Source organism: Aethalodelphis obliquidens, unplaced genomic scaffold (assembly GCF_003676395.1).
Source record: "Aethalodelphis obliquidens isolate GAN/ISIS:26980383/991018 unplaced genomic scaffold, ASM367639v1 scaffold12, whole genome shotgun sequence".
NCBI lineage: Eukaryota > Metazoa > Chordata > Mammalia > Artiodactyla > Delphinidae > Aethalodelphis > Aethalodelphis obliquidens.
In genome coordinates this window covers 25,845,776-25,860,362 of record NW_020837956.1, presented here as the reverse complement: position 1 = coordinate 25,860,362, position 14,587 = coordinate 25,845,776, and the positions used below count along the sequence as shown (strand labels likewise).

The window sequence follows — 14,587 nt, the reverse complement described above, 5'->3', positions numbered from 1 at the left end:
TCCTCTTTCTTTTCAAGCCCTGTCTGCACTCTCCACCCTGCTCTAATCGTATGAAGCACCAGCAGCTTCCCCTGCCTGTCCTGTGCTTGGCCATTCTTGTTCTCCCTGCCCTTCCTCCTATTGTTCATTTGGCGAAATCCTGCTCATCCTTAAGGACTAAGCTCAAGTGTAATCTCTTCTGTACAGGCTTCCCCGACCTGCCTGCTCCCAAGTAGCACTGGCAGTGCCCTTCCCAATGTCCCAGTGCTACCTGTACTGAATCTCATTATGGTATTGATCATGGCCTCGTTTATATGTGTCTTTGCATTAGACTGGAAGATCCTCGAGGGCAGCGACCTTTTTTTGATTATCTTTCTATCCTTAGCCCTTGGCACTCTGCCTGGTACACAGTGGCACTCAGTAAGAGTTTGCGCCACAGAAACCCGCAGTATTAGACATCTTACCACAATCACCAATCAGATCCTTTCTTGATTTTCTGCTCATGTCAAATAAGAAAAGCTGTTTTGTAATCCTGACCATTTTGCTGCCTTCATTAATTATAGCTCATTAGGTGTGTGTAACTCGACACCCTTCTGTCCTTTTTCCAGCTGCACTCAAAGGTGAACTTTCTCACGGTCACTCTGGTTTCATCAACACCCATTCCCACCTGACTATTTCTCTTCAAGAGCATTGGCAACTACACATTAAGAATTCTATCAACAAGAGTTCTTGAGCCATCTTCCCTTTCGGAATCTCTTGTAATGTCTCCTGATCTCTTGGGGACCTTCAGAAGCCTGAAAACCTGAAACCCAGTGAGCTTCTGTCTTGGCCTCTCTCTCTCAGATCACTTGCTGCTCGGGGAGAAGCCAGCTACCATGTCTTGAGGCAGCCCTGTAGAGAGACCCACATGGCAAAGAACTGAGGCCTCTAGCCCGCAGCCATGTAAGTGAGCTTGGAAGCAAATCCTCCAGTCCCAGTGGAATCTTGAGATAATTGTAGCCCCAGCTAACATCTGACTACAGCCTCATGGGAAGTCCTGAGCCAGAGCCACCCAGCAACGCTGTTCTTGGATTCCTAACCCTCAGGCATTGGGTGAGATAATAAATGTTGCATAAGCTACTAAGGTTTGGGGAAATTACTAATACAATTGGGGGCTTCTCTCTTATTCTAATCTTAACTTCCAGTGTCCTTTAGGTCAGATTTCAGTGGCATGAGTGGTATGACCAAAGGCTGGGGATGCCCAGAGCTTACCAGCGTGAGGCACCTGGTATACGCTTACGTAGTGAAAAGGCACAACACGACATCAGACTTCCATTCTGATTCTGAGACATGCATCCAGAATGAGCCAGCCACATCCCCCCTCCAGCCAATGGATTGTATCACACTCCCTACTGATGAAAGAACATCTGCTCCTCTCTCTATGTGTCTGCATCAAAATTTTTAGACTCAGGATTCATCAATTCCCACATCCTTTGTTGTAAGGAATATAAGAAAAGAATTTTTAAGAAAATCAAAGGCTTAGAACAGTGTCTGGCACATAGTACTAAACTAATATCAGCTCTTATTGATATTTTCATCATCGGTACATCATTATTTTATATACTGTCACCCCAACTAACATCTCTGTTGCTTTTGAACAATACATACACATCTACTGCCACATGTCAATCTTGACTCCCAGGAAAAACAGTCCTGACTATAATGATGAGTTTGTATCTGCAACCCTTTTAAAATCTTAAGTTCATTAATAGGATTTATCTGCAGCTCGGTATATAACCATCTCAGATTCCAAATACTGCTCTGACTCTTTCCAAGCCCTAGGTTTTTCTAAACCTGCTATTCTAATGCTAAGTTCTGGTTATTTCTAATGAAATTTTACATTAGCCAAAACTCTCTGGCTAATTTTGAAACTGACCTGAAGCTACACTGAAATTATCAAGGGTTTAGCATTAAGCTAGAAGATACCTACCTGTTGCTTTCTAGGAAAATTCACAACCACCTAAATGAAATATGTCCAATTTGCAACGCTTTTCCTGAATTGGCAAAAAGTTAAACCTATAAAGAATTGAAATGTTTTTTTTTTTAAAGAAATCATCCGGTAAATATTTTTCAAAGGTTTAGAAGTAGTAAAAAAAAAGTTACCACAAAGATCTGTAGTGTTACACTTTTCCACGATTAGCATTTGTCTCCAAAGTCTAAAGGAGAAAACTTTTACCTCAATAATACTACATTCTTCCATTTACAGCAGGTCTCTGATTTTTTAAAACACTTTCTATTCAAGACATCTTTTATGACCTGATACAAATGTGCCTTTCTTTATACAATCAGGTAACCTGGTGCATTTGCCCCTTTTCCCCTTAGAGATCCTAATTGTAGAACCCATTCATCTTGTGTGCCTAATGCCTCTGACCCCACGGTCCTCCCTTTGGGTTCTATCTGTTCTATTTCATTCCCAAGTGTCTCCTTTTGCCCCATGTTTTAACCTGTAAATTGCTCAAGACGTCTTGAAAGTAGGTAGGTCACAAGCCTTAAATAAATAAAAATAAATTAATGTGTTTCTGACCAGTTGTATATGAACGGAATGTCTACTAAATCCGCCACACATTAAATATCAAAGGGGAAAGCTTCACTTACGGGCAGCTCATGCATCCTTTTGTAATGTAAACTAGCAAATCCTTCTGTTTTATCATTTTGAATTTTCATATATCATATTTTCTTATATCAAGATGCACCTGGACCAGATGGTGATTTTTATCACAGACTTAGGCTTTTTTTTTTTTTTTTGCGATACGCGGGCCTGTCACCGCTGGGCCCCTCCCGCCACGGAGCACCGGCTCCGGGACACACAGGCCCAGCGGCCACGGCCCACGGGCCCAGCCTTTCCGCGGCACGCGGGATCCCTCCAGACCGGGGCACAAACCCGCGTCCCCTGCACCGGCAGGCGGACTCACAACCCCTGCGCCACCAGGGAAGCCCTGACTTAGGCTATTTTCACGACGCTTAGTAAATATTCAGAGAGTACCCTGAGTTCAGGCCCTATTGCTTTTCTCTTCCTTGTCACCTCTGATTTCTCGGGGACAGAACCTCCGGGGCCAATGTGTTGACAGTCATGTTTCCATCGGGCATGACCTCACAAATTCCTCCTTCCAGACACACTGCACATAAAGTGTACGCAGCTTCACAAATTCAAGTAGGGGTAAACATGAAGATAAAATACGGGGACACGTATTCCAAAAGACCCCAAATTGCTGAAACCATTAGATACTTCACCCTGCAAACCGAGATTTATCTCACACTCCAAGAGTGCCTGCAGCTTGACTCCCAACACCCCCATCTTTGGGGAGAATAGTGAACTTGTTCCCTGGAGGATGGGCTGCCTTTTGCTTATGAACATGGCAGGCAGCCTCTAGCTTTGGGGATACGGAAATAAACAATAACTCCTGAGAGAGTGTCCTGGACTTGGCCGTGTTCATGAAACAGCTGATTAAGATGAGATTTGTGGCCAAAGGTCTCTCTGCCTCCCGCTGTGTTCCCCCCAACAGCCTGTGGGGACTGTGACACTCTCTCGGGCAGCCTGAGTCCAGACAGAGAGCAGAGAGCACAAGGGTCTCTGTCCTAGAGACAGAGCAGAGCACCTGCCCTGGATGGGCATTGTTCTGCTTCTGGCCCAATCCGGGGCTTCAAAATGACCACACTAATGACATGGTCCTGGCCCCAAGTTCTACTGAAATCTCCCAGGGAGATAAAAGACATTGGCACCAGTGGATTCTGGAGTCAAACAGGGAACCAGCAGGCTGGAACCTCTTTACTCTTAAAAACAGCTTAAAAAATATGCATGCAAAGAACTATGAGGATTCAATCTTCTCTCAGAAGTCTCCTGCGTTTTCCCTTTAGTGAAAACCTGTTTCAGTGATCGAAAGACTCCTCTAACACTCAAATAAAATGTTCCTTTCAACTATCCTCCCAATCATTTGGGTCTTCTTTTTACACTCTCTAATAGAGAAACATTAGGCCCTTCTTAAACGTCGAAAAAGTAAAGTGGAATTTTGGTCACTGTGAACAATTCAACACCCAATAAATATGTATTGAGCAACTATGAAACCCATTCCTTTGACCAAAGTGTTTGAAGAATCACTTTATCAATGGGGAGAGTAGAAACTGCTCTCGTAAATCCCCCGAGCTGGTTTGCTGTCGGTTTGGGAGTCAGAACCATCCAGGAAATTTGCTAGTGGCTCTGTCTAATTAGCACTCCTGCCACCTGCAAACAACTGGTACTAAAAAAAGCTGCTGCATTCCCACCATTGAAAATGCCAAAAAAGACACCACCAGTTTCACTCTGAACCTTAGAATCTAATAGTTCACTGATTTGGGCAAAGAAGGAAAACACATTTTCATTTTCACCCAAAGGAAATGACTATTACCAGCAAGCAGTGTTTCAGAAACTCTCACACTGGGATGGGTCCTCCAGTCCAGGAATCCTACTCCTCTACCCTCCTGGCCCCTGCCTTCCACTCTGGCGGCTCTGGGTTCCCTCTGCCCCCCAGGAAAAACCTCCTCATTCCTCAGGTCCAGTCTGACACCCACCCATCCATCCTGACCAGCCCCACTCTTACAGATCATCCCCTGCATCCCACAACACTTGGAGTCTTTTTCCCACATCTGAGCACTCAGTTATGCTTCTTGATAACAACTGTTGTTACCTTAGCCTCTGTCAAGAACAAGAACCAAGTACAGCAGTCCCACCTTATCTGCAGGGAATCCGTCCCAAGAGCCCCGGTGGATGCATGAAACTGCAGACAGTACCAAACCCTATAAGCACTGACTTTTATCCTATACCAATGGGCAGGTAGCGTACACAGCGTGGATACGCTGGACAAAGGGATGATTCACATCGCGGGCAGCATGGCATGAGATTTCATCACACTACTCAGAATGGCATGCAATTGAAAACCTATGAATTGTTTCTTTCTAGAATTTTCCATTTAATATTTTCAAACCGGGGTTGACCACAAGTAACTGAAACCACAGATAAGGGGGAGGGGGAAAATCCTGTATTGTATTTGGATGCCTCAGCCCCTTTTGGGGCACAGGCAGGGTAAAAATGAGCAGAGTGAGAAGCGCACCTTGTACCTTCCCTATACTCCTGAGAGCACCCAGCACAAGGCTGAGCGTGCGGGAGGTCCTCTGCACATGGCTGATTGCATGATTAGCATGTGCCTTTTCCACGCATCCGCAGAGCAGGGTGGCCACAGTGAAAATACAGCAGCTGTGACTTCTTACTTCCTGCTTTAATCAACACCATGGGGTTGAAATGCAGGACACACAGTAGGTGCTAAATAGATTTTTATGGATTGATTAGCCACTGGAGGGACAGTGACTTATGTAGGATTTATTCATGCTTTTGATGCCAAATAGGGGTGGTTTTAGTGGAGCAGAATGTTAGAAAAACAAAACAGCAAACACAAAACCAGACCAGCAGAGAGGCTGGCTCCTGCTCTATTTATACCCACTTCGCTCCTGGAAACAGATGTCCTCTCAGACCTGAGGGTTTCTGATGAGGCGTCCACTCTTCCAAGTGACCTGTGCATTCAGTAAACAAAGAGATGCTTTTCCCTCTTCTACATCAGCCCTCTGTGTCCTAAGACTGATTCCCAGTCCTGACTCCAGAACTGGCTGCTGATAGAGGCAAAATCAGCATCCACTGTGTCTTCTCCAAGGGAAAAGCACTGGGTTAATGACAAAAGAAACTGCATTTGTGTGTTGAGGATGGTGAAAAGAACAAAGGCTTTGGAACCAGGCGACCAGACTCAAATACCAGCTCTGCCATTTACTGGCTGTGTGATTTCAGGAGGTCACTTACCCTCTCTATGACTCAGCGCTTGGGGCTGCTAACACTAACTCCACAGGTTGCTATGACCATTGACCAGGTATTGTGGGTAGAATACCTGGTACAATGGTTGGCACATTGCAGCCACTGAGTAAATGATCGTTTTGTTGTGATTACTATTTATAAATACAAACAGGGAGGGAAGTCCGTCTCAGCCACAGTGGGCACTCCCAGACAGTAATGCTGGGGCTTCCTCTGGTGCCTCTCCAGGTGACGGCGGTAGCCTTTCCAGAACAAAGTCCTTGTCTGATGGACTGCGCAAATAATGGTCTATGCTCTGAGTGGGAAATGCATGTTCTGCAGCATTCCAGTCTACCTCCCTGGGCCTCACAAGTCCACTCCTTCCCAACCCATCTGCTTGGAGCAGACATATTAGTCCTGATCTCAGAGCCCAGCTTGGGGCATCTTCGTCAGGACAGGGAGGGCTGGGTTTTGAAGCTCACTCTACAGAGCTTGATCCCGTGCTTCATGGAGAAATCTTTGACCAGGGCTGAAGCAGCTCTCACGTGTAACACGGAACAAACCACATTTACCACAGAGAGAAATCCATGCTAACCATGGGGCTTATCCCAAATACCACAAAGCAGGGCAGTGAAAAACCCAGGACAGATCCCAGCTACGGGCAAGGTCTACACAGACAGATCTCTTACACAACACAGAGCAGATCCACTGTACGTCACCAAGAGCCTGGAGGAACAGGGGCAGATGACATGAACAACAGCACTTCAGGTGAAATGGAGCTCATGTCTAGACCAGAGCCGACTCTTCCTAAGTCTGAACCCAACAGTTCCTAGCTAGGCGGAGCCCCACTGCAGAGGAAGATCTCAGCTTCAGACTCTGGAAATCCTTATTTGCATTCAGGCTCTGGGGATGAAAGAAGGGTGGGGTGAGGAGGGGGTAGACTAGCCCACTGTGATTCTACTTCACACAGCTTTTCTCATTCTCCTGACAGGCTGGCACCCCCCCCCCCGGGGGGGGCGGTTATAAAAATCCAACCCTGAAGGCGTTGCAGCACTCTAGAACCAGCACCCCTGGCATCACCCGGCTGGATGCAGATTCAGCACAGTCTCTCTTCTCTGATAATGCCAGCAGGGAAACTGGGAGAATCCTTACACCTTCACCTAGAGATGCAGCTGAGGAAGGATTCCTGGAGTGCGTATTTCCTGCTTTCATTTGAGGATCATTCAAAATCACGTCAGACATTATGAGTACCTCAGATTGCCAGATTTTAACCTATCCCTTAACCCTGCAAACCTTAGCCACATTTCCATAATGTCTACACCTGTCCTATGTGCCATGGCTCCAGGATGTAGCCTGGTGGATCCCACAAGCTCACAGCTGGTGGGCCCATGCAGATCATTTCAGAGGACAGCTTCCTACAACATGAATGAACATTGACTCACCTGTGCCTTTGTTCTCTTTGCATTCAGTGCTTGAAGTGTTACCTGCGTCCTTTTTTAAAACCCCAAGTAATCCTTCTTTCTCCTTTCTCCCATCTACATTACCCTTCAATCACTTTTCATATACCACGTTCAGACCGTGGCATTCAAACCACATCTCGCGTTCCTCTTCAGGTTGTTGGAGGAGCTTTTGTGCCCCCACTCCCACCTGTTCCCCCTTCAAGGCACCCTCGATCACTCTTGCTTAAAGACACACCACTTCTCCTGGCTGACCCCACCGTCAAGGGGGGATTCCTCGCTGCAGTGCTTTACTCTGTCCTCTCCCCACCGCCAGGCTTCACACACCAAAACGTCATTCGATTTTTTTTCTTTTTTCAGAAAATGCAGTTACTCTAATACCAATGGGTCCTTTCCCTGGTGTTCTCATTCCCTTTCACTGATGGTCCTCCTGCTACTCTCAGTAGATGATTAGTATTTATTATTTATCAGCCACCACACTGTACTCTGCTTCCCACAAGATATTAAAGAAGGCACAATCCTTGCACCGAGTTTACAGCCAAGGAGAGAAGAGGCCTGGATTCAGATATCACAGGAATAAGCTGAAAGAGATTTACCAACGAACCCTCCCCATGCCCTGGCAGATGGGGGGCGGGGCCTGGCAGAGCCCGCCCCGGGCTGGCTCCGCCCAGTTCAAGCCAAATAGCAAGCAGCTCCCTACCTTTCCACACCCACCTCCCCAGTTTCTACCCAGGCCTCGGGCCTCAGCGGCTTCGCCGGGGAAGCGGGGGGGGGGGGGGGGGGGGGGGGGGGGGGGGGGGGGGGGGGGGGGGGCGGGCATGGGAGGGAGGGTTGTTGAAGCCCAGAGATGGGGGATGGGGGAAAAAGATATATTTCCTCTGAAATTCAAAACCAAATGAGGGAAAAGCCAGATCTAGATCTACCAAAGAAGGGAAGACTGGTGCTGAAATGAAATGTTCTGGCACAATGGAAAGCCCGCACTGGGGCTGACACGGGCTTCCGGCCAAACCTTTCCCAACAAGGTTGAAGTTAGGGTCTGTGTAGACAGCGTGTGGAGACGGGGAAGTGGTGGAACTAAGAAAGTCAGTGTAGACAGGGTGGGAGTCAGTGTAGACATGGAAGGCTGGGGTGGCCTGAGTAGGGGCTGTCTAAACAGAGAGGTCCTGTGGATTCAAGAGGGTCAGTGTAGACAGGAAAGTCCGTGTACACCGAGGAGAGTCGAGGGTCGGTGGCCAGGATTTACAGGGCTAGCCGTGGTTCTTCAGAGATTTGGACAATTCCTGCTCCTTACCGTGGCTGGAGTGTCATAGGGAGGGCGGAAGCTGAAAGACGATTGGACTTTTCGTTCTCAAACTTTTCCGCCAGTTTCCTCAGGTGTTGAGAGAGGACGGCGAGCTCGCCTCGGTCCCGTCAGCCAACCCTGGGCGGGCGGGGCCGGGAGGCTGGGGCCCAGGAGCCGGTGCCACGCGCCGTGCATCTGCCGGGCGCGGCCGCCGAGCGGGCCGAGCCGGGAGCCACCGCAGGGGGGCGGGGGCGGCGGACGGACGGACGGACGGACACACCCGCGAGCACTCCTCCCGGGCCCGGCGCGCGGCTGCTGGGTATCCCTCGGGCCCCGGGAACAGCGCTGGGCGCCCGGCCGGGGGCGCCCCGCCTCCCCCACCCTCCGCCCCCGCCCACTCGGGCGCCCGTGATTGGCTCCGCCCGCCCCTGGCTGCACGCCGCAGCCCGCCTCCCTCGCAGCTAAAGCAGACGGTACCCGGAGCGGAGCGAGCCAGAAGGGAGCATGGTCCCCGTGCCGCGGCCGCGCCAGCCCCCGCGCAGCCGCCGTCCCCGCCGCCGCGGATCTAGCTGCAGCTCCAGCCCCGGCCCCGGCTCCGCAGGGCCCGCCCGCAGTCCCGGCGGCCGCCGCGCCTGAGTGCAGCCCCCGCCCGAAGCCCGAGCCCCGAGCCCGGAGCCCGGAGCCAACCCTAGCCCCGCGGCCGCCGCGGCTGCGGGGAGAGTGGGGGGGCGATGCTGCCGGAGCCGCCGCCGCCGCCGCCGCCTCGGTGAGAGCCGCGCCGCGCCGCGCGTAGCCGCACAGGCTGACAGGCAGAAGGACTGACTTCCCTCTCTCGGGCATCCTTACTGGGCTGCCGGGAGGCGGCGGCGGAGGAGGAGGAGAAGGAAAAGGGGGAGAAGGCGGAGAGCAGGAACGCGAGGAGGTGGACCTGGATCCGTTTCTCCCGGCCAGGACCCGAGCGGCCCCAGCTACAGCTACCCGCAGGCGCCGTCCCCTATCCATCAGCCCTCCTGCGCCCACTCGCGACCCCAGGCTCTCTGCGCGTCGGACCGGGGCCAGAGCCGCGCGGCTGGAGGTAAGAGCCAGGCTAGGGCAACAAGGATGCGGCGCCGGGGACCCAGGGTCCTGGAGGCTGCGTGGGGCCGGGCCGGGCTTGGGAGCGGGGCCCGAGTACCCGGAACGCTGGGCTCGGCACCCGCGGCGGCGGCGGCGGCAGGAGCCTCCCGCGTCTGGACTCGCAAGGCTGCAGAAGCCCTTGCGCCTGCGCTGCTCCAGGGGGGGAAAAAGGCGGAGGGGGGGGGAAACTTCCTGCCCCCGGGTGTGTATGCACAGGGGCTGCCCGAGGCCAATGTCGCTGTGGTAGGGGGCGCTGGAAGCGAGTGTGACCCCCCCCCCCCCCAGCCGAGGCAGCTCTTCGGCTGGGCCCGACAGCATGCGTCCCTCTCCAAGCCACCTCCCCTGAGCGGCCCAGGGCCCGAGCCGGGCTGGGGGCCAAGAAGAGGCACCGGAGGGCTGGACGCTGGGGGCGGCCACGCGTCTGGCCTTTGGGGAGGTGCGCGCCTCTGTGCAGCGGAAAGCGAGGTTGGGGTTTCTGATCCCTCCCGTCCTCAGACCCTCATTTGGGGACCTGGTCTCTTCACTCAATCCCAAGTAACTTTCGAGGTAGAGGAGCGAGAAAACCACAGGGAGGAAGCCCATACAGACCTTGTTGTGACCCGCCTTCCCTTAACGCCTTGTGGGTGCCAGCGTCTTTGGTGGGGGGGCGCGGAAAGGAGAGCGTACGGGGCTGGTGAAGCGGCTAGGATGTGTTGGGTGGGGAGGGGTTGTTTATGTGCGGGATAGTGTGGACGGGGAGATGTGTAATGTGGGAGTGTGGACGCGCGCCCAGACTGCCGCGGGAGGTGCCAGGTGGCAGAGGGCTCATGTCCGGGTCTCTGTGGCCTGGAGCGAGCCGAGAGCGCGAGGGTTATATGCGGTCGCGGCGCGGTTGCGGACGCTGGGCAGTGCGGGCTCTGGGCCCCGAGGGAGGGGAGAGCTCGCCCGGGGTCGGGAGAGCAGAGTCGAGAGCCCGGATAGGTCCGAGGCAGCTCCCGGGCAGGTTGGGTCTGCGTTGGCTGGGGAAGGCGGAGACGCGCTGGCTGCCTGCAGCCAACGGTGATGGGGCCAAAGCGCGAGTCTCGGATGCCTGGGTCCGCTAGCTGAGAAGCCAGTTGTCGTTCCTGAGCTCTGGAACCCAATGGTAGACACGGTCAGTTGGTGGGTCCCCCCGGGGGTCCCTAGGGAGCCGCCGCCTTTGCCATCCCTGCCGCTCTGCAAACGCTCTCCTCTCTCTCTACGGTGCTTGCGCCGCGGCGCGCCCGGCGCGAATCGTGGGCGCAGGTATTTATGCAGCATTAGACGAGACCTCGGCGCTGGAGGGACGGGACCGCTGAGGACGCCGATCTGCTGCTGCCCGCGAAACTTCCACTTCGTCAGCTCAGGGAAAGTCAGGCTCCACTGCTGCAGGCTCCAGCCTCTCACTAGCCGAGCTATGCTGGGATTCGGACTCCTCTTGCAGTGACAGATCTGTCCTGGTTACAGCTGTATTTACCCTAATTTCAGTCGCTTTAAAGTCATCTGTCTACTCACTACAGAGTACCTTTTCTTGCCATGCGGTCTTATCTCCAACTCAGCCCTGGGAGGGCAGATTTAAGGAATTATTTCGGTTTAGGATGAATGACAGCAGATTTAATTAGCCCACCTCATTCGTGATTTTTTTGAAAATTACAATGGAGAGTGCAGAGCTACTTTTTCACTTTTGGGGGGGGAGGGCATGATGAACAACTTTATTGATTGTTCATCCCGACTCTTGGCCAAAACGTCGGATAATTCACAGGTGAATACTTTAAAGGCTGGTTGGCATGCATGTATTTGAGTAGTCACATATTCTAGGCATTTATACTAGTATGGAGCTGTGTGCCAGTGGTGAATACAGTCTCCGTCCGGTACATTGTTCTGAGTGCACTTGATTTATCATCCTGCTATAAATCAGGGAATTACTAGCATATGTGCCCTTAAACTCTATATGAATTTAATGGCATTTAAATTAGTTTATGGGCTGATGTATTTAACCAATTTTAATAACTTTTCTGCACAAACATCTTATAAACCGTATTTGTCCGTGATTAAGAAAAAACATTTTCTTCTGTTCAGTCTCTCCATTTCTAGCAGTTAACAGAAATTTATAGGTCTCCAACTTTCATTTGCAAGCAACAATCCAAACGAAATACCTAGAGTTGTACTGAAATAAAATATCCTATGGTAGCCATGGTAACAAATAGATTAAGGGTTACTGGTTTTCATGTGTATGTGAAGGAAGTGAGGAATCTAGGTTGTGTCTTTTTAATTATGCTTCTAATGAGTGGTGGTCATACTTCAAGTACTCAATGCGGGAGATAAACAAGACTGAGAATTCAGTTTTGTGAGAGGTTTATTGGAACAAAGACTAGTAGAGCCCAAGAGAATGACTTCTGCTAACTGCAGCTCCTCATATCCAAAAAGCAAATGATAAAACCTTTTTTGTTTTTCAAGTAGATGAGAATTGAGTTAGTCCCTTGAAGAATAGAAAATTTATTTTGTAAAAGAAAAGGAACCTTTAAATCCAGCCCGTGTTTTCTAGGAATAAACATGTTCGAAGTGTGGATGTTGGTGTGGATTGTCACAGTTGTTATCAACACCTGTCAATCTCAGTGAGGCATATCATTAGTGTATTCAGATCTTGCCTATTTCAATATTCATGCATTTCCATGGTGATCCATTCCATTTTTGTTTACTTAGTCAACCTTATAAATCTTTGGCATCAATTTACGTTGTACCATCTTTTTTTCTTTCATTTATCAATTGATTTGACTGCAAATCATTCCCAGTTTAAAGCATTTTCTTTTTTTTTTCTCTCTATCTGCTAGTTCCCAAAAGTTTACACTATTCCTGGTTGCACACAGATATAAAAGGGTTAAATTTTTTTAATCGACTCAAATAACACCACTGATGCTAATGTAGTTTTTTAGCATCTCATTTGATATGTGTGTGTGCATGGGGTTTTTTGGTTTGTTTTTCTTTTTTCTTCCAGCAGGCTTACCCTAAAGCTTTCTCACTTTATGGCCTGGAGATGTCAAGCCAACCAGCAGAATTGACTAAACGTTTCCCTCTCTCCCTTCTTTCCTTCCCTCCTTCCTTCTTTCCTTCTTTCCTTCCTTCCTTCCTTCCTTTTTTCCCCTCCTACCCTGTTATGGTTCAAGGATTCTTTATGTCTTCAGCTGTATCTGGCTTAAACAGACTTCTGGACTTTGTGTGCTGGAACAAGCCTGTCCTCCTAGGATCTTTTCTCATCCAGTAGTAGCCAAAGACAGAAGGTTCTGGAGCATCTGAGGCTTTTTCTGAATACGATATACGTTTAGTCACAGCATATAGTGTCTCTAGGATCATTGTAACATCGTTAAGTTCACTGAACAGGAAGCTTTGCTTAAATGCGAGTGATGATTTTGCTCACCCGCTTTCAACTTTGCTTTCTAATGATGCAGTCCTATGCTAATCACACCCTGTATATTTTAGAAATATCAAGGCAAGCATTAGCACGCTACTGACTTATTAGGATCAGGCAAAATAATTGGAGCACTTAAGTTCAAAGTCAGATGGAGAAACGGAATTATAACCAATCTTGTGATTCTGTAATCGGTCAGCTAAGTGCTTACTTGGGGATAGGGGGAGGAATAAACACCATGAATAAGAAGTCCAGCCTTTGGTTGTGGTGGGCGAGGCTAAACCAAAGCAGAAACCATGTAGGATGACTGGAGAATAAGAGATCTCTTTGCAGGGAATTCCCTGGTGGGCCAGTGGTTAGGACTCTGTTCTCACTGCCAGGGCCCGGGGTTCAATCCCTGGTGGGGGAATTAAGGTCCCACAAGCAGCGTGGCAAAAAAATGAAAGAAAGAAAGAAAGAAAAGAAATCTCTTTGCAGACAGATAAATCACATGTAAACCCAAATGTTTAGAAACTGGAAGAATGTAGTTTATGCAGAAGATGGTCGTTTGTTATTACTCAGGAAATTGGGATTCATCTCCTAACATGCTAAAAAAAAATAGTCTGAATAATTTTGGTTAAGAAGGAAAAGTGTGTCAGAATTTTTTACCTGCCTGCTGAGATCAAGGTCACTCTGAAAGCAAACTCTGGTTCTTCCTACAACAGCTACCCGCTTACCTTCCTGAAGTCCTAGGTCAGAAAGGTAGTCTCTGCTTTCTTTAATGAAATCACTTGAAAACAGGGAAATTGAAGCTGCAAAAAAAAAAGATGAGGTAGGTTGATCATTGAAAATAGCAACACAATTATTTGTGAAATAAACTTTATTGTCTTGGGGGATCTCCACCTTTAGGGAGGGAAAGGGAAGATTTCTCATTTCTCATGAGAGAGGATAGCTGCATGAAATTCACATGATTCGAACTCTTGACTCTGCAGCAGGTGGTGATGATTCAGAAACTAGAACAGGGATGGTTGAGCATTGTGAAAGTGATCTGGTTTGGGCCAAGAGGTCAGCTCCCCAAACATTTGATGGCTGTCATTGGCCCCACAGGTGTCAATTTTTTGTAATTATTTTCTAGAGTTTTGAAATTTTTAAATCATTGACTCTTTTAAGGATATATGCGTGTGTTATGTATATACATACACATACATATATACAAATACATTATACATAAAATATGTCTATATACACACATATATACAGATATGTATTCTGCCACTTTATTTTTTTTAATTGTGGTAAAAAGAAACACGTAACATAAAATGTATCATCTTTACCATTTTTAAGTGTACAGTTCAGGAGTGCTGATATTTATATTGATGTGCAGTGGATGTCCAGAACTTTCTCATCATGCAAAACTGAAACTCTATGCCGATTAAGCAGCAGCTGCCCATTTCCCCCTTCCCCATTCCCTGGCAACCACCATTCTACTTTCTGTTTCTATACATTTGACTACTTTAGATACC

At 49.2% G+C, this 14,587-nt stretch overlaps 1 protein-coding gene and 1 long non-coding RNA gene across 3 annotated transcripts in view; one reads left to right on the top strand and one right to left on the bottom strand.

The window, feature by feature from the left end:
- LOC113624000 (uncharacterized) overlaps window positions 1-8,881 on the bottom strand; it is a 342,352-nt gene extending 333,471 nt beyond the window's left edge. The window contains exon 1 of one of the 2 annotated variants that reach the window (XR_003434160.1): window positions 8,576-8,881. This is a non-coding gene — a long non-coding RNA (uncharacterized LOC113624000). The remainder of the gene's footprint in view (window positions 1-8,575) is intronic. The other variant, XR_003434159.1, reaches the window with a different exon arrangement.
- Window positions 8,882-9,021: 140 nt separating this feature from the next.
- The window catches only part of KLHL29 (kelch like family member 29), a 310,446-nt gene continuing 304,880 nt past the window's right edge, over window positions 9,022-14,587 (top strand). Inside the window, exon 1 of the mRNA XM_027113738.1 lies at window positions 9,022-9,641. The gene's annotated coding sequence lies outside the window, so the exon portion shown is untranslated. The remainder of the gene's footprint in view (window positions 9,642-14,587) is intronic.